The sequence below is a fragment of the Neolamprologus multifasciatus genome, chromosome 14 (genome assembly GCF_963576455.1).
Source record: "Neolamprologus multifasciatus chromosome 14, fNeoMul1.2, whole genome shotgun sequence".
NCBI classification, from domain to species: domain Eukaryota; kingdom Metazoa; phylum Chordata; class Actinopteri; order Cichliformes; family Cichlidae; genus Neolamprologus; species Neolamprologus multifasciatus.
In genome coordinates this window covers 25,681,271-25,704,886 of record NC_140452.1, presented here as the reverse complement: position 1 = coordinate 25,704,886, position 23,616 = coordinate 25,681,271, and the positions used below count along the sequence as shown (strand labels likewise).

General features: G+C 39.2%; 1 protein-coding gene and 1 pseudogene across 2 annotated transcripts in view; one reads left to right on the top strand and one right to left on the bottom strand.

Moving 5' to 3' along the window:
* Nucleotides 1-23,616, top strand: part of LOC146504154 (C5a anaphylatoxin chemotactic receptor 1-like) — a 180,802-nt gene that overhangs the window by 137,838 nt on the left and 19,348 nt on the right. The gene's annotated exons all lie outside the window — the stretch shown is intronic.
* On the bottom strand, nucleotides 3,087-8,893 carry LOC146504156 (C5a anaphylatoxin chemotactic receptor 1-like; annotated as a pseudogene). Its single transcript, XR_014868684.1, has 3 exons — nucleotides 8,572-8,893; nucleotides 7,933-8,281; nucleotides 3,087-7,357 (listed from the first exon to the last, which is right to left on the bottom strand). The product of XR_014868684.1 is annotated as a C5a anaphylatoxin chemotactic receptor 1-like (transcript).

Genomic DNA, 23,616 nt, shown 5'->3' with positions numbered 1-23,616 from the left:
AACAAAATTAATTTACTGATTCAGTAGGCTTATAAAAAACAATCTAAAGGTTTCACTATACCTTCTTTATCAATTAGGCAAGGCAACAACTAACTGTTCCTAGCGTTGAAGACACATTAAAAAAAAAATTATCAATTCAGTAGGCTTCTAAAAATTGACAACCCAATCTGTCTATAAAAATGTGGCGCTCAGTATTCGGCCGCACAACTTCTTCAGATACTGATGGCTTTGAGGAGCTTGACAGCTGTTATTTTGAGCCTGATGGGTTCCTTTTACCGATTTTCGATTCCAGAGATGAACAGTTACCCACCTCTGAAACAACTGAGGTTCCCGAAAATCCCCAACCAAATGACCAGTACAGTCATACAATTCCTTCAGATACTGATGTCTTTGATTGTACACAATATTATTTTGAAGATGATGGGCCCGTTTTCCCCGATTATTGATTCCGGAAATGAACAGTTAACCACCTCTGAAACAACTGAGGTTCCTACAAGTAGTGGTGTCTGTGAAAATCCCGAACCAAGAGACCAGTACAGTCATACAATTCCTTCAGATACTGATGTCTTTGATTGTACAGAATATTATTTTGAAGATGATGGACCTGTTTTCCCGATTATTGATTCCAGAAATGAACAGTTACCCACCTCTGAAACAACAGAGGTTCCCACAAGCAGTGTTTCTGTAAACGTCAATGAAAAGTGTCCCACCAATGAGAGTAACAGCATTGATTCAGTCAGTGCTGTCCTTCCTGAACCTTCAGATACTGATGGATCTGAGGATAATTTTCAACAAGAGGAAAGAAAAACTATTTTTTCCCGAGTTCAAACAAGCCTTTCAGCTCTTTCTTCCTTTATTATGGCTCCAGTTGAGTCTGTGGGCCGGGGAGTCATTTCTGTCACTAGCCAAATCCTTAATATTGGTCGTGCACCATTTACCTCCCCCACTAGTGAAACTGAACCGCCACCCACTTCTGAAACAGCTGAGGTTCCTACAACCAGTGTTTCCGTAAACACCAATGAAAATGAACAGTTGACCATCCTCCTTACTGAACCATCAGAGATTCATATATCTAAAGAGAATTCTCAAAGAGAGGAAGCAGAAACTAGTACATCCAGAGTTCACAAAATGATTGCAGCTCTTTATTCCTCTTGTACAACTCCAGAGTCTATGAGCAAAAGAGAAACATCTGATGTTCCCACACCCAGTGTTTCTCTAAACACAGATGAAAAAGAACAATCACCCACATCAAAACAATTTGTAGATTCGAGGGACCGGTATAATAAACCCGACTGGGCATTCTTGTTTGAACCTGAAAACACAACAAGGGAACAAAGATTAAATTTGACACCTGAAAGTGAGGAAAGAAACGAACAGTCCCCCTCTGAAACAGCTGAGGTTCCTACAACCAGTGTTCATATGAACAACTCTGAAGATGAACAGTCTCCCACCAGTGAAACACAGGTTCCTACAGACAGTGTTTCTGTAGATATACATGAAAATGAACAGTCACCTTCTGAAACAGCTGAGGTTCCTACAACCACTGTTTATATGAACAACTCTGATGAAGACACTTCAACTAGTGACAGTTACAGCACTGATTTATTCAATGTTTACCCTCCAGAACCTTCAGATATTAACAGATCTGAGGAGAATGAACAAACGAGCAATGCAAGTATTTTTTCCAGAGTTTACAGAAACCTTTCAGCTTTGTATTCATTTATTAGAGCTCCAGTTGAGTCTCTGGGACAAGGAGTACTTTTCGTCATCAGGCCCATCCTTACTATTTGTGGAGTGCCGTTTACCTTATTGTTCAATCTGTGTTCGGCAATTACTCGGCGTATGTTTCCCCGGACCCACAGACGAATTTCATCCCTAATTCCTACACTGAGAAGATTCTTATGTGCACATTGTTGTGCAATTGTTATAATTTTTTTCTTCCATGTATTGACAATTGCACTTATAATATTCTTCGGCATGAAAAGATCTAATTAGTTCAATCACTAATTCTAGCAAACAAACACCACTTGCTATAGCAACATTTTCACATGAAATTCAATATCCTTAACATATAATGACATCACAACTATCCCACAGCCAGTCGCAGCAGATGGCTGCTCCTATGAGTCTGGTTCTGCTGGAGGTTTCTCTCTGTTAAAAGTGAGTTTTTCCTCCCCACTGTCGCCTTAGTGCTTACTCATAGGAGATCATTTGATTGCTGGGGGTTTCTCTTTAATACTGTGTGATTTTAACCTTACAGTATAAAGAGCTTTGAAGTGCCTGTTCTAACTTGGCACTATTAGATAGACTTCAATTGGCTTCAACTGACAAAACATTGAAAAAATAAAAACTAAACACATCAATAAATAATGGTGTGCATTTGTTTATTCTTTCTATACCAGGGTAAGTGCTCAAACTTATGGGTTATAATTGTAACCCATAATTGTAAAAAAAATATGTGGCTTTTAACAGATCATTCTTGTAATAAATGTGACTGTGCTGAGTGGCAGTGGAACTGTGCACAGGATAAAGCCTCTTGAGTTTAGTGTCATGTAGAACTACATTCAGGCCAAAGATTGCATTTAAGTTACATCAGTGTTTTGATCTTTTATGTTTATGTTTTGTTTTTTTAATAAGGTTATTTTAAAGTTTTAGAGCTATTTATATTGGTTTCCCTGGTTTTAAACAGAAAATTTAAGCTCTTCATTTACCTGTACGGTGGTTGACAGCCACTAGAGGTCCCTTTACTCAACGTTTACATTCATCAGTAACTTCCTTGTCAAGTGCCAAATGCTAATGCTTGCCAGATTAAATAGGCTTGATAAGGGACAATACGTTTTGTTCTTAATATCAGATTATGTTATCTGTCATGTCTTTTTCATCACTTGTATTTTATTGATGAGACCTTTGATGGGGCAGTAGCAAATACTGAAAGATTAACTGGTGATTTCTACAGTGTTTTTACTGGCTGGTCTTTGGCATGTTATTTTATCTTTGGTGAATAAAACAAAATCACTGCAAAGAGCAATGAGGCGGTACTGTTACTGAGACACTGAGCTCAGTTAGTGTGAAAGAAACATGTTTCCAGCATCCAAAACAACAGCGCTGTTCCTGTGACCTCTATTAAAACCTTGACTTGGGAAAAGGGAGTCATTCATAAAAGCATCCTCCAGAAGTTGAATTAAAATATGCAGATGAACTGTTAACCTTGTTTGATACCATGTTTAAATGATGCAGCTTAATGAAAGCTGACAGCAGTTGTACTATTTTACATTGGAGCGAACAAGGGTGAGTCTATTTTTTTCAAGGTTTAACAACATTTTTCACATTGAAAGTGAAATAATATAAAATACTGTCTCAATTAAATTGTGTTAATATTTAAAAATACAAAGACTATAGCTTTTTTCATAAGCCAATAAAAATGTACTTGGACCAGTAAAATCCCGAGCCACTGACCTGCATCTATAGCCTTGAGGATTCAATACACTTATATAATACAGGATAATAATCAATTTTTTTTAATTTTATTGTATTTGCGTGTATATAACTCACTCACTGCACATAATATCCTCTTTGTATATATATTCACTCACTGTATATGATGTTCTCACTTATTTTCTTGTTTTTTGCACAGTCGAGGAGCGCATCAGGTCAAATTTCACTGTGTTACACTTGTATAACTATGCACGTGACAAATAAACAATCTTGATTCTTATTCTTGAGATCCACCTGCTTTTTTACCTTAAGCCACTTCGAGCATAATTTTTGGCCAATTGAAACCCATTATAACCACCTTTTTAAATTCCTTGTTATTGACAGTACTAAATCATGCAAATTAGGTAAAATTGCTTTCATTCTAAACTCAACACATAAAAATTGTAGTTTTTAATGTTTTTTTTTTTTTTTTACCAAATTACAAAGTGTGCCTACAAAAACCACTCTACTGTGGTTAGCACATCTTGCTGCTAATGAGGATGCACACAGAAGCACACACACTGAAATATAAATTTTGATCGTTTTAGTGGTCTTTTCAGTGGTTATTTGGTCATTAAGTGGCCTTTCTGGCCACTAACACACCATGTGCGATTTTCTTTTTGGCTATTCATCCCCCTCCCCCCAATAAATAAATAAATAAATAAATATAGTAAAAATAAGTCATTGTTCCAGTTACTGGTACTGACCTGCCATGATGATAAAAAATAGTAGGTTTCACCATTCATATGCTAAAAAATGTTTACTTTATTGCTATTTTCTCCCAATACATAATATGTAATTGACTGGTATTCAAAGGGTATAATTTCTGAATTTGAATTACATTTTGGTTTTCATGACTAGGACCGGTGCTAATTTAAAAAATCAAGTCAATAAAAGTAGCAAAATGTTTTTTTATATATTCACTTTATAGCATTTTGTAAACGTAAACAGGGGGTGGCCATTTTTGGCCACGAATAAGCTGAGAGAGTTTTTTTGTTTTTCTGTCACTGCACACAAAAACAATGATGCATATATAATCCTTTTTTACTCCAACACACCAAGTCATTTATCTTACTTTCAAATCTAAGGACTCATATCCAAGGTAAGGTCAGCGGAATTGACTTATTTATATCTAGAAATTTTTTTAATTTATTTATATATATTTTACTTGCAAAACTTCAACTGTGATGGAAATTGGTATATTACAGCAGTCCTTTTCTGTGTATTAGAGTCAGTACACGATCACATTTTTGTCATCTCCTTGCCATTACCGGTGCTCTTACTGTCCATATGGGTGATGCTGATCTTGGTGGTCATGTTCTCGCTTATGAAGTGGAGGATATTACGCAGGGAGCGGTTCATACTGTCTTTGAAGCTTTGACCCAGACACACATAGAGCAGAGGGTTGAGGCAGCTGTTAAGTAAGCCAGGCAGAGCGCTATAACGTGTGCCAGGTGAAGTTTGGGACTCACATAAGAACCCTGAGGGGTGGTCATTATAAGGAAATCCAGGATGTGCAGAGGTATCCAGCACAAGAAGAAGCTCAGCACCATAGCGATGACGACCCCCAGGGTTTTCTTGGATCCAGTCCGACCTCGTGTCATTCTCCTCTGTGTGTTGCTGAAAACCACCAAGTGACAAACTAGAATAACCAGGAAAGGAATAATGAATCCAATTAGGAAGCGAAAAGCAGAGACAGGCCAGGCACTGTCTACAGTGTACTCCATCCTACACTCTCTCTTCTCGTCACCTGCCTTAATCTCCTTGGCGTACACAAACTGTGGGATACTGCCTATCAGGGCCAGGACCCACACAGCAACACATCCATAAGCACCCTGTTTGGGTCGCCTGTGGTTCTGACACCAGATGGGTCTGATGACCAGCAACAAACGATCCACACTGATCACAACCAGCTGCAGGATGCTGCAGTACATCACCAGGTAAAACAGGCCTCTGATGAGCATGCAGGCCAGCGGACCAAAGTGCCAGTGATGGTCGTGAACCAGAGGGACCATAAGCAAGGGGATGGAGAGGCAGCACAGAAGATCAGCCAGAGCGAGGTTGAGGAACCAGAGGGAGGTGACAGAGCGGAACATGCAGAACCCCGTCACCCACACCACCACAGCATTTCCAGGCACACCCAGCAGGACCACAAGGCTGTACATGACCAGAGCCACTATCTGGATCGGCTTAATCTCAGGAGTCACAGACTCAATAATGTCAGGAAATGTGAAATTATCATCAGAATGTCTTATTATAATCACCATAATCCATGATTCCTTACAAGTGCACAATACAGGATATACGTTAGCGTCTTAAAACAGATTTTTTTATCTAAAACATTTTCTTTTTTTTCATCAAAATTTAGAATGCGACTTTAGTATTAACTCACCGATTGTTTAGCCCCTGCTTGTGTTGCTCTGTCACTACTAAGAGAAAGTTGTAGAGTGTTAGAGCTGGTCTGCTTCATAATCTCACCCCACCCCACGCAGACACAATTGCAGAAGATTCCTGCTCGAGCATGTGTGGAAGAATGGCTGTTAACTGCAGATCACTGTCTGACATGCAGAGCAGAAGAATTTGATTCTAAGGTTCAGCAGGTTAAGGATCTCCATGCTGCTCTGACACTCTTAAAAAATGTTACTAGAAAGCAGCAGAGGCTGCATTTCATATCAGCTCCACAGCAGTTGATTTAATTGACTGGGTTATTCTACAAAGGAAGAGGAACTTTTAGTGAAATCAGCTGGATAGTCTTACATTGAAATGCTAACCCACGACCTCTGCAACTTTTTAAGAACGCATTTGCCCGTTCTATTTGATGGGTGGTTTTCTTCTAATCACATCATCTTGTATACTTGGTTGTCCTAAGGTTTTATTCCCTTTTGATCTTTATTACATGGTTTGGTTTACAGTAGCTGCTAACAGCAATTTAACACTTAATTATAGAATTATTCAAATAAAAAGTTGCACATTTGCCCCATATCTGATCAACTTGGCTGTTTACACAAAATCTGAATTTGTTACAAAGAACTTGTTAAAGGAATTACTTTTAGACAAGAACTAGAGAATTGCAAGTTTTCTCGGTTTATTGCCCAAAAAATAAATAAAATTAAAAAAAAAAAAAAAATCAGAAGATTCCAAGTACAAAATATTGTGTATCAATTGATTAGCCCTTGTTGTAAAAGCTCAAAAATAAAAGGAAATGTCTACACAACAGATATCCAACAACTATCCAAATATTTGCATATCCAACATTTCCAAATAATTCAGGCCAAACCAATTAGTTAGGTGTTTTAGAAATTAAAGCTGCCCAATTTGCTTCAAGTACTGGGCATGCAGATATGCAATCAGTTCCAAATGTAAATGTTCATACTGAAATCTACAATAGACCGCCACACTAAATGTAAATTGCTTAGTTATCAACCCATGTTTATAACAGAGCCAGTAAAATGAAATGAATTACACCTGGGATTCTGTGTGCACTCCATACCTCCATCACATTTGTCATATCTATCCTAGCTTTCTGGCATTTCAAGTTTGACACAGTTCTTGGATTTGCTGTCTGCCATGTTAACTTCCTATCTGTCCATCACCTTTACCAAAACTGTCAGACCACATTCTCCCTATCACATGGTTCTGTGCACATTTTAAAACAGCGTTATTGTGCTTGTTCTAATTTGAAATACACTCCAATTGAAAGAGGGCTTATTTAAAAAAAACAAAACAAACAAAACAAACCCACACACACATTTTAACACCACATTGTTACCCTTGTAGAAGGTGTCTGAATGGAGGGCTGCCTCTGCCAATTGTAGCTGTATTCTGCCAGCCTTTCCTGGATGAATGGTGCCAAGTAAAACTTCTTCCCACAATCAATTCTTACCTGATCCCACAGACGGAAGATAAAACACAGACAAACATAAAGCAGCACCTTTAAACACAGGAAGCATCCAAGCCATCCCTAAAGTACCATAAAACATTTAGTTAAACCTAGACTGGGTAATAACAGACTGGAAATAAGTTCATACAAATAGCATGAGTCAGGTTATTTTACCTGTACACTCCCTCATAAATAATGATGTTGTCTTTAACTGGCATAGTGAAATGACTGACAATGGTCTTGCTAAAACCATCAAAAGCCATAACATAGGTCACTCCAAACATAGCAAGTTTCTCATTTGGATCCAAATGGAGCTTATGACCCATGTACTCTGCATTGTAGGGTGTGGGGTTTAGATTTCGGACTCCTTACAATGAAACAATCAAATGATTAAAAACTCAGCAATATCAATGGACAAATGAACACAAGATATTTTGGGGGGGGGACCTTGTTATTTTGGAGTGCTCCACATACTGACTTACAAGGGTTTCAGCAGAGAACCTGACAGTCGCTCCGAATAAAACTAACTAACAAGATATTAGCTTATAGAGAAGTGCATTGGTAAAATAGCTTTACACTTCCTGACTCCATCCGTCAGGAAGTCAGTGATCCATCGGCCGATGGGTTCAGGCACATTCTTCTGGGAAAGCTTGCTTTGGAGAAGGTCTGGAAAGATGGTGTTTAAGGCAGAGCTGAATTCCACAAACAGGATCCTGGCGTAGATTCCCAGGGAGTCCAGATGCTGCAGGATGAAGTGTAGAGCCATGTTGATAGCATCGTCTACAGACCTGGCTCTGTATGCAAACTGTAGGGGGTCCAGGAGGCGGGCCGTGAGGGTCTTGAGATAGTAGAGAACCAGGCACTCAAAACACGTCATGACCACAGGTCTGTAGTCATTTAGTCCGGTGATCCCTGGCTTCTTGAAAGCTATATATGATATAAAAATGATATAAAAAATGTTAATCACCAAAAGAAATTATACCATAGTTCTTATAAAGCCTTTAAAATCAAAAACACCAGCAGTGTGGCAATGTTGTTGACTTACACTGTATATAAAAACGTTGACTTTGGCTACATCAATTTTTTTTACTGTATTATAAACATTTTCTACCATGAAGAGTAAAGTATTTTGGGTTGAATTAAAATTAGCCTTTCCTCCCTGGTCCCTTTTTGTCATTGTTAGTGTGCTCAGAGATCAGGCCCAGCCCAGTATCTACCTGGTTATGTTCAAGGAGCTGGAGGGGATAACTCAAAAACAACCAGCGTCTCAGGCCCTGGATGGGTAGACGGACGGAGCAGCTTGTATGCTGCAACATCAGTGGAAGTGAGTTTCACTGACTCATCAACTTGTCTGAGGTTTCATAGCCTCCTCCAGACTAAAACAGATGTCACATATTTAACTGACAAATATCTGTTAGATTTTATAACAATCACTCTCCTCTATTTACTAATTTCTCTTCAAGTTCAGTTTTTTGGAAATATCAGAGGTTTTCCATCAAATAAAACAGGTCTGGTACTGTAACCAATATGTCAGCTTATCAAAAATAACAGCTGAAACAGTATCTTTAACAACAGAGGACTATTTGGGGTTTGACAGCTACAGGCCATTTGAGCTCGTTCACGATAAGCAACAATACAACGTGAACGAGCTCGGTCTTAACTTGGTATGGTATGTTTAATGCACAAAACAAATAAAGTTAAATAGAAATCAAATTAAACATACCTTACCGAGTTAAGGGATACCACAGCACTCTTAAAGTAGTGCTAACCACATCGAAACAGTAACAAACAAACTCGTTTGGCAAACTCCGTTTAGCATCGTCGCTAATTATCATGCTAACAAGCATATCCGGGATTAGAGAACCAATGGCTCTTAACACCGCTTTATATCATACCGTCATGACATTGAATAAGCATAAAAAAAAAAATCTTACCTAGCAGGGGCATGGATAATGGTGAATTGTGACTAATGGCTATGACGCCAAAAGATGTCAGTAAGCTCACACAAGCTCGCTATGCCAAAGCTACAAGACATGCATACTCATACCTCCTCCCGCCCAAGTTGGCTACCAAATTGACTGTTTGCGAAAACTCGTGAGCCAACTACGTCATAATACTTAAAGGCTATTGTCGCGTATAATCTGGATGTAACCGTACAGTGCACATCAAACAATAAATTAACACTGGGATACAGCACCATATCATAAAGTCCTCCATTATTAATTTAGCTAATGTGCTATAAGCTAAATCGGTTTCCGACAATCTTACTTTTCTGAATAAAAACACAAAGCATTTCCCTTCAATAACTCTTACCAGGGCTGGACGCTGGCCGGATGGGTGAGAGTGAGACAGTGAGGCCGCAACCTCGAAAACGAATATACACCGTCTTTTCCCGGTTGCCATTCAACGATAACAGCTGTCAATATTAATGTTAACATAATGGCTAATACTGACGTTCAGGGCACGTGGAACGTGAAAGTTCTAAACGAATGAAAAGGAACGCCTACCGTGACGTCACAGCACGTTTTTCCTTTGAAGTGTAGATTAAAGGCATGTGAGGGCTTAAATACTCCTCAGGTAACAACCACTGCACCAACTGCACCTAGCGTGGAAAATACATTTTAACAAAATTAATTTATTGATTCTATAAGCTTCTAAAAGTCCTCCAAAGGTTTCGCTATAGGTTCTTTATCATTAGGCAAGGCAACCATTCTAACTGCACCTAGCATTGAAAACAAATTTTAACAAAATTTATTGATTCAATAGGCTTCTAAGAATCTCCAACCCAAACTCTCTGTAGAAATGTGGCGCTCAGTATTCGGCCGCACAACTTCTTCAGACACTGATGGCTTTGAGGAGCTTGACAGCTGTTATTCTGAGCCTGATGGGTTCCTCTTACCGATTTTTGATTCCAGAGATGAACAGTTACCCACCTCTGAAACAACTGAGGTTCCTATGAGCAGCGATGTCTGTGAAACTCCTCAACCAAGAGCACAGTGCAGTACTTCAGATGCTGATATCTTTGAGCTTGACGAATATTATATAATTCCCGATGGGCTTGTTTTACCGATTTTTGATTCCGGAGATGAACAGCTAGACACCTCTGAAACAACAGAGGTTCCCACAAGCAGTGAATTTGATGGATCTGAGGAAAATGATAATGTTGTTAGAGGAAGTTTTCAAAGAGAGGAAGGAGAAACAATTTTTTCCCGAGTTCAAACGAGCCTTTCAGCTCTTTCTTCCTTTATTATGGCTCCAGTTGAGTCTGTGAGCCGAGGAGTAACTTATGTCACCGGCCAAATCCTTAATATTGGTCGAGCACCATTTACCTCACCCACGAGTGAGTCTAGTGAACTGTCTCCCACTTCTGAAACAGCTGAGGCTCCTGCAACCAGTGTTCATATGAACAACGTTGAACAGGAACAGTCTCCCACCAGTGAAACACAGGTTCCCACAACCAGTGATGTTCATGAAAGACCTCAGCCAGGAGAAGGGTATAGTTTAAATGAAACAAACAACCCTCCTTCTCTAGCTAATATTGGTTCAAAAATGTTTAAAGACAACTGGGTCATGAATAATGTATGCAGCTGGGCATCTTTGTTTGAACCGGAAAGGGAGGAAACGATTGTATACAGATTTAAAAGTCCGCAAAGCAACGAACAGTCGCCCTCTGAAACAACTGAGGTTATCAAAACCATTGTTTCTGTAGATACACATGAAAATGAACAGTCCCGCACCTCAAAAAGAGTTGTATATTCAAGGGACCAGTTTATAACGCCTGACTCGGCGGAGGTTCCTACAACCACTGTTTATATGAACAACTCTGAAGATGAAGACACTTCGACCAGTGACAGTTACAGCACTGATTTATTCAATGGCGTCCTTCCAGAACCTTCAGATATTAACAGATCTGAGGAGAATGAACAAACGAGCAATGCAAGTATTTTTTCCAGAGTTTACAGAAACCTTTCAGCTTTGTATTCATTCATTAGAGCTCCAGTTGAGTCTCTGGGACAAGGAGTACTTTTCGTCATCAGGCCCATCCTTACTATTTGTGGAACACCGTTTACCTTATTGTTCAATCTGTGTTCGGCAATTACTCGGCGTATGTTTCCCCGGACCCACAGACGAATTTCATCCCTAATTCCTACACTGAGAAGATTCTTATGTGCACATTGTTGTGCAATTGTTATAATTTTTTTCTTACAATGTATTGACAATTGCACTTATAATATCTTCGGCATGAAAAGATCTAATTAGTTCAATCACTAATTCTAGCAAAACAACACCACTTGCTATAGCAACATTTTCACATGAAAATTCAATATCCTTAACATATAATGACATCACAACTATCCCCCAGCCAGTCGCAGCAGATGGCTGCTCCTATGAGTCTGGTTCTGCTGGAGGTTTCTCTCTGTTAAAAGTGAGTTTTTCCTCCCCACCGTCGCCTTAGTGCTTACTCATAGGAGATCATTTGATTGCTGGGGTTTCTCTCTTAATACTGTGTGGTTTTAACCTTGCAGTATAAAAGAGCTTTGAAGTGCCTGTTGTAACTTGGCACTATTAGATAGACTTCAATAGCTTCAACTGACAAAACATTGAAAAAATAAAAAAATCAATCAATCAATAAATAATGGTTGTGTGTCGTGCGTTTTTGATTTTTCTATACCAACGTAAGTGCTAAAGCTTAGTGGGTTACAATTATAGCCCATAATTGTAAGAATAATATGTGGCTTTTAACAGATTATTCTTGTAACAAATGTGACTGTGCTGATGGGTGGGCCTTGTGCACTCTGTGCACAGGATAAAACCTCTTGATTTTAGTGTCATGTAGAACTAGGATTCAGGCCAAAGATTGCATTTAAGCAACATCGGTGATTAGAAGCCAGTGGTTTTGATCTTTTTGTTTTTGTTTTTTTTAAAGTCTTTCTGATAAGGTTATTTGAAGTTTATTTTAAGTCATAGACCTATTTATATTGGTTTCCCTGGTTTTAAACAGAAAAATTTAAGCTCTTCATTAAAACAAATGCAGTGTTTACCCGTACAGGTACTGACAGCCACTAGAGGTCCCTTTACTCAACGTTTACATTCATCAGTAACTTCCTTCTCAAATGCCAAATGCTAATGCTTGCCAGATTAAATAGGCTTGTTAAGGGACAATATGTTTTGTTCTTAATATCAGATTATGTTATTCTGTCATGTCCTTTTTCATCATTCATATTCTATTGATGAGACTTCGATGGAGGGAGTAGCAAATACGCAAAGATAACTGGTGATTTCTACAGTGTTTTTACTGGCTGCATGTACAAAAACTCAGAAAGCCTTTCAAGAAGACAGAGTAAAGATGAATTTATAATACCTTCATTTAGACTGCGTATTTATCAGATTTTTGCTGACATTGACTCTACTTCAGAATATTTATATATTTTTGCGTTCAACGTTCGATAATGCATCACACACAAAAGCATCAGCTCTAAGAGCCGTGCTTAGAGAATGCTTTGTAGTAAATCAGAAGAGTCGACTCCCATTGAGCGAGAGCCGGCTCCTCACTTTATTTCCTTTCGCTGCTCAGCTCTCACACAGTGGCTCAGCTATGCTCCAATCCCTCCATATTGTGGCCATTCCCATGCGAGGATATAGGATAATATCATTGTGTGAAAAACAGAGAGAATGAGAGACGCGGCAGTCAAGTGGAGTGTGCGTCTGTCCTCTCAGTAAGTAAGTGAGACAGTAGACAGCGGTGAGGAGGGCTGTGCGAGTGCATCGCAAAAACACATAAATATGCCTGACACCTGTAAACGAAGCAGCATCTGGCTGCAGTTTAAATACCTTTTTGTCTCGGTCTCGTCTCAACTTTGTCTTGGTCTCAATACCCTCTGGTCTTGGTTTAGGCGGTCTTGACTACAAGTCTAATGATCTCATCCACTTGCATATTTGGTGTGATCAGAGGTGGCAAAAGTACAGCTATTCGGTACAAGTCGTACAGTTATTAGTGTTAAGAAATACTCAAGTAAAAGTTGAAGTATTAAACTGATTAAACTTCAGCCTCTGAAAAGCACTTACAGAAAGTAATGGGTCAATGGGTCTAGTTTATGTTGCCTACATTGTTGAGGATGACTTTGCATCTAAACAGGAAATGAGCACAGTCAGGGGTTAAAGTAGCATTCAGCAGGCGGGGGAACCCTAAATTTGGTTGTAATGGCTCAGTGTGGGGAAACACAACTGAAAATAAAATTCTACTGAGAGCTCCTGCAGATTTCTTAGTGTAGAGGCTGTGATCAGCTGATCTGCTGCTCTTTGTGGATGGACACAACTGAACTCAGCATGATGTCAGCAGATGTTTCATGAGTTGTCCTGGCTGATTTCCATCCTCTGCACTAACTTGGAGCTGGGTGATATGGCCAAAAATATTTATCACAATACATATTTGAAAATTTGCGGTAACGATATAACTGATGATATAATAAATGTGAGACAAAATACAACTTTTTTTCATGTGCATTAAAGCTATAAAAAATTTAACAGTGGCAAATGCAACTTCCTTGCTGAAAGTTTAACCAAAAAGGCATTTCTAATTAGAAAATGGGCTGACATATCCTGAGGACAATGTTCCCTCTAATTTTTCATTTGTCTGAGGCTACGTCCACACGTACTAGAGATGGACCGATCTGATATTACGTATCGGTCCGATACTGACCCAAATTCCTGGATCGGATATTGGCGAGAAATAAAAAATGTAATCCGATCCATTAAATATCAAAAAAGCACCTCACAAAACTTGCTACACGGCGTAACTCGGCTCATAACCGTAGCACTAGTAGCAGTATGCATCACGTGATAGAGCGGCTGTGTGTATTTGGAGCCTCGCTACCAAACCAGCATTTCATCTCCGAGGAAGTTTTCCCAGAGAGAAGTAAAGCAAGTGTGTAAGTTCATCTCTGAATGTTTGTAAAGCATTCCCACGTTAAGCTTAACAACAGATATATGGAGCGACTGCCTCTCTCTCTCTCTCTCTCCTGCTGCTACTTCAATCGTGAAACTGCTTAATGATTAGCTGATCGGCTTTTCTGTCCGGAGTCCGTCTCTCTTCTTAGTTTTTGGGCCCACTTCTCACCAGAAAGAGGAAACCAGCGGCTGAACAACAGCAGCACTATTAAGCTTGATAAGCTGTTGTTAGAATTTATTTAATATTACTGTCTACACCAGGATCTTTTTCTATGCAGCTGACGGCTGGTAACTGTGCAGGAGCGGATCTAGCACAAGTTTAGCCAGGGGGGCCGATAGGGCATGAACGGGGAAAAGGGGGCACAAAGACATACTTTTCTTTCTTATTCTCATTTAAATGTCTAGTTTTTAATAAATAATTATCTGACTCTTACACCCAAAGTTTTAATCTGATGTAAAATATATAGAAGTCCATACTGTATATAGTAACTAGGGGTGGGTTTTTTATAATCGATTTATCGATTAAAATCGATTCTGGCTTGGATAACGTAAAATCGATTCATTAAAATCCTGAATCGATTTTTAATATAAATTTATTTTGCCCGAAATACCAGAATCTCTGGTGAAATCTCACAAAATTTCAACAACCACCAAACAGCTAAGACAGTAAATGAGAGCAGGAACACGGATTCTGCACAAAGACTTAAACACACAGCGCGACCCGCGGATCAGAATCAGTTAGATGTCGCCTTTCTCACGGTCCGGGGGCTGAAAGCTGACAGCTCGCTGATTCTGATCTGTCGGCGGTTCAGCGCTTTGTGTTCACGCCCTTTATGCGCTGATTCTGAAGCTGTTAGTTTGATGTCTCTCCAAACAATATTGACCGAACCAGCAGCAAAAGAAGATCCAAAACTACGCTTCACATAAACATCGTCATGTATTCACTCTTACTTTTACTGTTTTGCTTCAACCACAGCTCTCTCTCCTCTCTCTCTCTGTACTGTTTTCTGCATTATTGGTTGCTTGTTATGCACAAGACTACCGTTGTTTACAGCGCTGTCGGCCGACGGTTTTTTCCCCCGTTTTATATACTTCCGAAAGAAAACCTAATTTCTGCCGTTCAATACTGAACAAATGTAAACTTTTTTAAAATTATGCAAAATGCAAACGCTTACCGCTGTAACTTCAGAGGTAATGTTCATATGTTGATTAATGGTTTTCTTTCGTTTTTGATGTACTGCAGAATATTTTTTATAAAATCCCAGGCCAGGAAAATCGCCTTCATGTTTTTCTGTGTTTTATCCTCAGCTACTTTGACACAAAGGCATCTGCTGTGACGCTCACACCTTTGATAAAGTCTTGCGTGTGTCAGCTTCCTTTTTATAGATACAAAAATATGTAAATGTACCTGATCTGAATTATAATATTTCTGACTGTCAAAATTTCCCAGATTCAAATCGAAGTGAATCGAAATCGAATCGAATTAAATCGAATCGTGGATCGAATCGATTCGGGACCTTGTGAATCGGAATTGAATCGATTCTAGAAATCAGTGACGATACCCAGCCCTAATAGTAACTGTTAAGTCTAATATACCCTAGTAAGCTATAGTACTTTTTCCTTTGGGAAGATACCATCTGTGCAGTCTGCAATTCTGTTGAAGAAAGATGTTGAATCTATTTAATTATTCTTGAAAAATAACTTATTTCTGTGCATTTTTCCCCCTGCATCAAATTAAATTTGATTACATCAATTAAGCATCATGAGGTGGAGGGTGGTTCCCTATTTATTTATTTTTTGCTGGGAGTTTGCAACCCTATTAGTTAGGTTACTTAATATTTCTGCTAAGTACTCTTTAAAATACCAGAATAGGGAGGATGGAGTAGGTTTAAGTTTATTAGATTGATCAGTGTTGCTGAACTATGAAATATTTTGGGCGCAGTGTATTTTTTACATACAGGTATAACAGAATAGCTTTAGTGTTGTTATTTATTTAAACTTGAGTATGAACTTATACAAAATGCAGCAAGATATTAAAAAAAAAACGTTTTATTGATAAAAAAAACCCACACTATATCGGATTCATATCGGTATCGGCAGATATCCAAATTTATGATATCGGTATTGGTATCGGACATAAAAAAGTGGTATCGTGCCATTTCTAACACGTACCCGGGTATTTTTGAAAACGCAGATTTTTCTATGCGTTTGCACCTTTCGTCCACACGTAAACGCCGTTTTCGGTCACTGAAAACGGAGATTTCTCAAAACGCCTGCAAGGGGGGATATTTTTTGAAAACGCAGTTTTTGCATTTACGTGTGGACGAGAAAAAACGGAGAAATGCAGCGTCAAAGGTGTGGCGCCTTTTTTGACGTCACATTGTGCGCCACGTTATTGTTTCGGTGAAATTAATTTCTACAATACTGTTACTGTTAATTGTACTCTCTGCAGTGTTTAAATCCTTACATATACACACACAGTTACTGTCCCTCCACACATACGACTTGGTTCTGCTTCTATGCCCCAGCTTTGTTTACTATTTCCCGCCGAGGCTTCTAGACTTCTGATTGGCCAACATTTCTACACGGTTAGGAATATATCGTCACCTGTTGCTTTGGCATGTTCCTAGCAGCATTTTCCTTCATTTCTGCGTTTACCGTGTGGACGGGGATTATTTTTAAAATGAAAACGGAAAATCTCAGTTTTCAAAAAAACCCGTGTACGTGTGGACGTAGCCTGAGTGAACACAACTCCCCGAGCGGTCCCTTGGACCAGCGGTCCCCCCAACCCCCGGGCCCTCGGACCAGTACCGGTCTGTGAGTCGTTTGGTACCAGGCCGCGAGAGTTGAGGCTCAGGTGTGAAAATGTATGGTTTTCAGGGTTTTTATCGGTTTTCAGCGTTATTTTGTTATCGTTTTTATCGTTAACTCGGTTTTCCTGGGTCTTTTCACGTGTGTTATGATAAATCTTTTTTTCGGGGACCGGTACTAGTTTATTTTGTTGTATTTATCCGCAACACCTTAAAGGCCGGTCCGTGAAAATGTTGTCCGTGTGCAAAAAAAAGTTGGGGACCCGCTGCCTTGGACCACTGTGAGCAACAGCAGACGTGTGCACTGTGGTCACACCGGCATCGAATCCATCCAAGTTACATGGTTTATTAAAATAATCAAATTACAGCATTTACATTTATTTTAGACTACTTTTAATTAACTGCTTTAGCCCACTTACAATGAACATTTAAAAGAAAAAATCTTGTTCATGACCTGTGTAGTATGTTAATACTATTGGAAGTAAAAATAACTTGAACTCCAATTTTGAAAACAAAGCTTTCTTTTTTCAAACTATTTACAGAACAATCAGGTGTTCGGCATCAAATTTGATGCCACGCAATGATAGCATTCAGGAAGAAAATCAAACATTGCATATATTTTATCATAACTCTGGTTTTATGTGGCCTATCAACACAATTTAAAAACTTGTATAAAGTCCACACTTTTTACGTCAATTGTTCCGTCTGTCCTGCTCACATCTCCAATGGTTGTACACGTGTCATTAACGTGGCTTCACTCCACATCAGCCACGCCGCTTTGCTAGCTAAAACACCGGTCTCAGCATATAAGGACGCTGTTATAGCCTGTCAACGACGCTGATTAGCTGCGTATATACGAATGTGAATCTCATTATTGGCTGGACTATGGGATAAGTGGCATTGTTCTAATCCATACAGAAAGCAGCTAGTCACTTACTGACTAACACTGCAAACAAAAATGTTAAAGTATTTATTTTAATTTCAATTCAGGTTAGATTTTTTTCTGTGCGCAGAGACCGTACCGGCAGTGCGCAATTGCGCACACGCACAGCTTAGAGGGAACATTGCCTGAGGATAACCATGTATAACAGCGGTCCCCAACCCCCGGGCCTCGGACTGGGTACCGGTCCGTGAGGTCGTTTGGTACCGGGCCGCGAGAGTTGAGGCTCAGGTGTGAAATGTATGGTTTCAGGGTTTTTATCGGTTTTCCAGCGTTATTTTGTTATCATTTTTATCGTTAACTCAGTTTTCCTGGGTCTTTTCACGTGTGTTATGAATGAATCTTCTTTTTTTTCGGTACCGGGTACTAGTTTTATTTTGTTGTATTTATTCACGACACCTTAAAGGCCGGTCCGTGAAAATATTGTTGGGCATAAACCGGTCCGTGGCGCAAAAAAGGCTGGAGACCGCTGATGTATAATATCCACTAAAGTTAAAAAGAGAAGCTTTGCAACATAAAACTGCAGTGTGCCAAATAAAAAAGTAAAATACGGAGTTTTTACTGCCGTCCCCTCTTAATTTAACTGTGAGTAATATGTTATTTAGCTTAACTTTAATCACAGCCAAACCGATTTACTCAGGAACAAATAAAACACTAAAATAAACCAAACATTAAGAAGTGATCTAAGTCAAGGGTTAGGGGTTAACTCATTCTACTCCATTCTTCTTGCTTCCTCCACTTCTGTACCATTGATTCATTAATGCTGTACTGATGGGATTTCCGGCTCTTTTTAGAGAACCGGCTCTTTCGGCTCCGAACCGGCTCTTCAGGTTGTTTTGTTGCTTTAATTAATTTATTATTAAAAATAATATAAAATTATGCACCAAAGGAATTACTAATGTAAAAAAAAGTGGTTTTATTTATATATGTTATATATATATATATATATATATAAATATATATAAATATATATGGTGGCCCCTAGAGACAAAACCACGTACAAACTCCAAAAAGCACGTACAAACTCCAAAAAGCACGTACAAACTCCAAAACACATTTCTAGCATGAACTGAACTTCCAAAACAGCTACCTAGATCACTTAAATTACACAATTGAAAGAATATGTGTATGGTTTGTGTATTTATACACAAGCACTCATATATATTCAAATTATTTACTACCACACACCAAATCCGGTCGTTGGTACTTGCTGGCTTGTGTAGCCACTAGGTACAAAAGCTCAACACTGTGCCTAGCATCCTGGAGCACCTCCGTTGTATTTTGTACGTGTTTTGGAGTTTTTACGTGTTTTGGCATTTGTATGTGTTTTGGAGTTTGTACATGCTTTGTCTTTAGGGGCCACCGTAAATATACTTTTATTTATTCACTCCACATAAATGTAATAAATAAATCATATAATACAAAAAACCAAGTATTCACAGTTCAACTTTTAACAATTTAAATTTTCAGCTTTTTCCTTTTAAGCAAATTTAAAGTGAAACAACACAAAACACTGCAAACCACAACACAATTAAATATAAATTAAAATATGAAAACAAAAAGAAGATGCACATTCTCTGTCATATAAGCCTACATGAATAAACTTTCTGAATCCTTTATCATCTGCAACTGAAAATAGTTGTGTATGTGATGTTGTCCCTGGCTCTCTTTCTGTCTTTCCTTCCTGCTCTGTTCCTGTGCTACTGCGAGTGTAACTACCGCCCCTCCTCCCTCTTCCCAGCACAAGCACAAGGCTCACGTGCACCGGAAGCGGGAAAAAAGTGTGAGAGAAGTTGAGAGAAAGGGGGGAAAAAACCCACAGCTCGCCTAGTTCGCTTCAACGATCCGGCTCTAAGAGCCATTTAGTTTGCGACCAACACATCGCTATAATGCTGTATTGTATCACAGCTGCTCTATTCCCATGTGTCTGCAGTATAATAATGACTAACTTCGTATTGTGGATGGATTTTCTCAGTTGTTCTCCTGACTGAAGTTTGGTCCATTTACAGCATCCTGCCATGCGATTGTATTTGTCCCTAACCATCGAGAACCCTCATGTTAACTTTTATCGAGTGGAAAAAGCGTTCGTCCTCCAGCTTCACCGTTTATGTTATGCTAACATAGCTGTGTCGCTAGCAATCACGTAGCACATCATTATATACCACCTAGTCCAACTTCAGTAACCCTACAAACATCACTGCTGTTTAGTTTTCTGTCTTCATTTGGACAGTTGGAAGTTTAGTTGGAAGTGATAGCAGAGCTGTAAGTTTGAATTTTTTCAGAAATCTCTCAGTCAGAACAGAATATCATGTTTAGGTAACTAGCGAAACTAGCGAGCTAACTTCATGATAACTTCTAACTCCGTTAAATGTAATAAATTCTGTTTTCATGGATGTTAAACTTAATTGTTACACCTGATAAAGCAGCAACACTGATCATTTTATTAAAGATGAAAGAATTTAGATAGTTTTTGACTCTCAGTGTGCCGCAGTGTTCATTTGACTTTGGGACCTGAAGCCAGTGTTGCCAACTTAGCGACTTTGTCGCTATATTTAGCGAGTTTTCAGACCCCCTAGCGACTTTTTTTCTAAAAAAAAGTTGCTAAAAAAAGACGTGAAAGCGCATATTGCTTTTACTCTCAACAAGCAGCGGGTGCTGTAACGCAGTCAGTTCTTCTTTACTCGTTTACTCTTATGCTGTTTTGTGGATCACAAGGTTTAAAACCACTTATAAACACACACACACAAAGTAACTCCACCAGAGTGCCTATTTCGGGTCACTTTTGCCGGTCCAAGCCCGGATTAAGGAGCAGGGTTGGAATTGTGACATTAAAAAAAAACAATAATTGCTAAAAGAAATTTAATTTGTAGTTCTAAATAAACTCTAAATGCATTTAGGACGTTTTTTACTCACTTTATGTCTCTTCCACAATGTTATTTCTCTCTCCAACAACGTAGGTTACAATTACATTAGCATGACCAATTATGCAAATTAGGCGATGACTTCATTTAGCGACTTCTAGCGACTTTTAGGACAGCCAATAGCGATTTTCCTTACTGAGGAGTTGGCAACACTGCCTGAAGCGGACACTGCGGCACACTGAGAGTCAAAAACTGTCTGCTGGCACAGTCTCTGCGCACAGAAAAAAAGTCTAACCTGAATTGAAATTAAAATGAATACTTTAACATTTTTGTTTTGCAGTGTTAGTCAGTAAGTGACTAGCTGCTTCCGTATGGGATTAGAACAATGCCACCTTATCCCATAGTCCAGCCAATAATGAGATTCACATTCGTATATACAGCTAATCAGCGTCGTTGACAGGCTATAACAGCGTCCTTATGTGCCGAGACCGGTGTTTTAGCTAGCAAAGCGGCGTGGCTGATGTGGAGTGAAGCCACGTTAATGACACGTGTACAACCATTGGAGATGTGAGCAGGACAGACGGAACAATTGACGTAAAAAGTGTGGACTTTATACAAGTTTTTAAATTGTGTTGACAGGCCACATAAAACCAGAGTTATGATAAAAATATATGCAATGTTTGATTTTCTTCCTGAATGCTATCATTGCGTGGCATCAAATTTGATGCAGAACACCTGATTGTTCTGTAAATAGTTTTAAAAAAGAAAGCTTTGTTTTCAAAATTGGAGTTCAAGTTAAATACAAGATAAATACAACAAAATAAAACTAGTACCGGTACCGAAAAAAGAAGATTTATTCATAACACACGTGAAAAGACCCAGGAAAACCGAGTTAACGATAAAAACGATAACAAAATAACGCTGAAAACCGATAAAAACCCTGAAAACCATACATTTCACACCTGAGCCTCAACTCTCGCGGCCTGGTACCAAACGACTCACAGACCGGTACTGGTCCGAGGCCCGGGGGTTGGGGACCCGCTGGTCCAAGGGACCGCTCAGGGAGTTTGTGTGTTCACTCAGGCTACGTCCACACGTACACGGGTTTTTTTGAAAACTGAGATTTTCCGTTTTCATTTTAAAAATAATCCCATCCACACGTAAACGCAGAAATGAAGGAAAATGCTGCTAGGAACATGCCAAAGCAACAGGTGGCGATATATTCCTAACCGTGTAGAAATGTGGGCCAATCAGAAGTCTATAAGCCTCGGCGGGAAATAGTAAACAAAGCTGGGGCATAGAAGCAGAACAGAGTCGTATGTGTGGAGGGACAGTAACTGTGTGTGTATATGTAAGGATTTAAACACTGCAGAGAGTACAATTAACAGTAACAGTATTGTAGAAATTAATTTCACCGAAACAATAACGTGGCGCACAGTGTGACGTCAAAAAAGGCGCACACCTTTGACGCTGCGTTTTCTCCGTTTTTCTCGTCCACATGTAAATGCAAAAACTGCTTTTTCAAAAATATCCACCCTTGCAGGCGTTTTGAGAAATCTCAGTTTTCAGTGACCGAAAACGGCGTTTACGTGTGGACAAAAGGTGCAAACGCATAGAAAAATCTGTGTTTTCAAAAATACCCGGGTACGTGTGGACGTAGCCTCCGACAAATGAAAAATTAGAGGGAACATTGTCCTCAGGATATGTCAGCCCATTTCTAATAGAAATGCCTTTTTGGTTAAACTTTCAGCAAGGAAGTTGCATTTGCACTGTTAAATTTTTTTATAGCTTTAATGCACATGAAAAAAAGTTGTATTTTGTCTCACATTTATTATATCATCAGTTATATCGTTACCGCAAATTTTCAAATATGTATTGTGATAAATATTTTTGGCCATATCACCCAGCTCCAGTTAGTGCAGAGGATGGAAATCAGCCAGGACAACTCATGAAACATCTGCTGACATCATGCTGAGTTCAGTTGTGTCCATCCACAAACAGCAGCAGATCAGCTGATCACAGCCTCTACACTAAGAAAATCTGCAGGAGCTCTCAGTAGAATTTATTTTCAGTCGTGTTTCCCCACACTGAGCCATTACAACCAAATTTAGGGTTCCCCCGCCTGCTGAATGCTACTTTAACCCCTGACTGTGCTCATTTTCCTGTTTAGATGCAAAGTCATCCTCAACAATGTAGGCAACATAAACTAGACCCATTGACCCATTTACTTTCTGTAAGTGCTTTTCAGAGGCTGAAGTTTAATCAGTTTAATACTTCAACTTTTACTTGAGTATTTCTTAACACTAATAACTGTACGACTTGTACCGAATAGCTGTACTTTTGCCACCTCTGATCACACCAGATATGCAAGTGGATGAGATCATTAGACTTGTAGTCAAGACCGCCTAAACCAAGACCAAGACCAGAGGGTATTGAGACCAAGACAAAGTTGAGACGAGACCGAGACAAAAAAGTATTTAAACTGCAGCCAGATGCTGCTTCGTTTACAGGTGTCAGGCATATTTATGTGTTTTTGCGATGCACTCGCACAGCCCTCCTCACCGCTGTCTACTGTCTCACTCACTTACTGAGAGGACAGACGCACACTCCACTTGACTGCCGCGTCTCTCACTCTCTCTGTTTTTCACATAATGATATTGTCCTATATCCTCGCATGTGATTGGCCACAATATGGAGGGATTG